This window comes from Sorex fumeus, unplaced genomic scaffold (assembly GCF_029834395.1).
Source record: "Sorex fumeus unplaced genomic scaffold, SorFum_2.1 ptg000006l, whole genome shotgun sequence".
Lineage (NCBI taxonomy): Eukaryota > Metazoa > Chordata > Mammalia > Eulipotyphla > Soricidae > Sorex > Sorex fumeus.
In genome coordinates this window covers 68520452-68521576 of record NW_026606063.1, presented here as the reverse complement: position 1 = coordinate 68521576, position 1125 = coordinate 68520452, and the positions used below count along the sequence as shown (strand labels likewise).

Sequence of the window (1125 nt, the reverse complement as noted above, 5' to 3'; positions counted from 1 at the left end):
CAGTGTGAGGCTATGGTGTGCTCATGTGTCCTCAAAACTGGGGTGGAAATATATGTGATTATTAAAAAATGTCTTTTAAAGCATGGTTTCTAGGCCTTGGAGATAGCCAGGGCAGTACAGAGGAAATCTGAATGACACTGTCACCTCCTTTCTTCAGGAAAATAATCTCTATAAATTCAATCAGCAAGTCTGTTGTCATGTCTGAGCTGCTGGCATGACAAGGAGAGCACGGAGCCTAAGATGTTCCTTCAACATGTACCAGAACTGCCCATCATTGCGAAGCCTAGCTGCATCTGACACACCCTCAGCAGTGGCAGCAAGGAAAGGAACAGCTGGGTCCCCCAGCCTCACACAACTGATCTTTGGGGGTTTATGTTCTGGCCTGTATCACTGTGGGAGGTGTACTACTATCCTGTTGACAGTAATAAGTGGCAAGATCATCAAGCTCCAGGCTGCTGATGGTGAGAGTGAAATCTGTCCCATATCCACTGCCACTGAACCGGGAAGGGACGCCTTGTTGTAAACTGGTTGCACGATAGATCAGGAGCCTGGGAGCTTTCCCTGGTTTCTGCTGATACCAGGCTAAATAATTGCTAATGCTCTGACTGGCCTTGCAGGTGATGGTGACTTTCTCTTCCAGAGATGCAGGCATGGATGAAGGCTGGCTCATCTGGATATCACACATGGTGCCTGAGATAAAAATATAAGTGCACATCATTATCATTACCCACAAGTTAGGTAATTTCCCTGAAGAGACAGGCAGTCCAAATTCATGAAAACCCACATTTCCCTCCTTACCTGGGAGCCAGAGCAGCAGGAAGCTGAGGAGCTGCACAGGGGCCCTCATGTCCACTCTGGGTGTGACAGACAATGACCCTGCAGGGTGACACGGACTATTATTGAGTGTGCAGGCATGAGCTCTGAGGACTTGCAAATGAGAAGGGGCTGGGCAGGTTGGGTAGGCAGAGGGGGAAGGGTGCGTGTGGGGACCAGCCCAGCTGCTGGAAAGTCAGGGGTGCAGGTCCCTGTGGGGAAGCAAAACTTTGCCCACAGAGAACATGCTCCTGCCCAGGCCCCAGGAGAGCCCGAGTATGAGCACAGAAGGGCTGGCCCTGGTGTCCTGAG

General features: G+C 50.8%; 1 pseudogene; it reads right to left on the bottom strand.

Moving 5' to 3' along the window:
- Positions 1-304: 304 nt before the first annotated feature.
- LOC130037674 (immunoglobulin kappa variable 1-39-like) lies at positions 305-847 on the bottom strand (annotated as a pseudogene).
- Positions 848-1125: the final 278 nt, after the last annotated feature.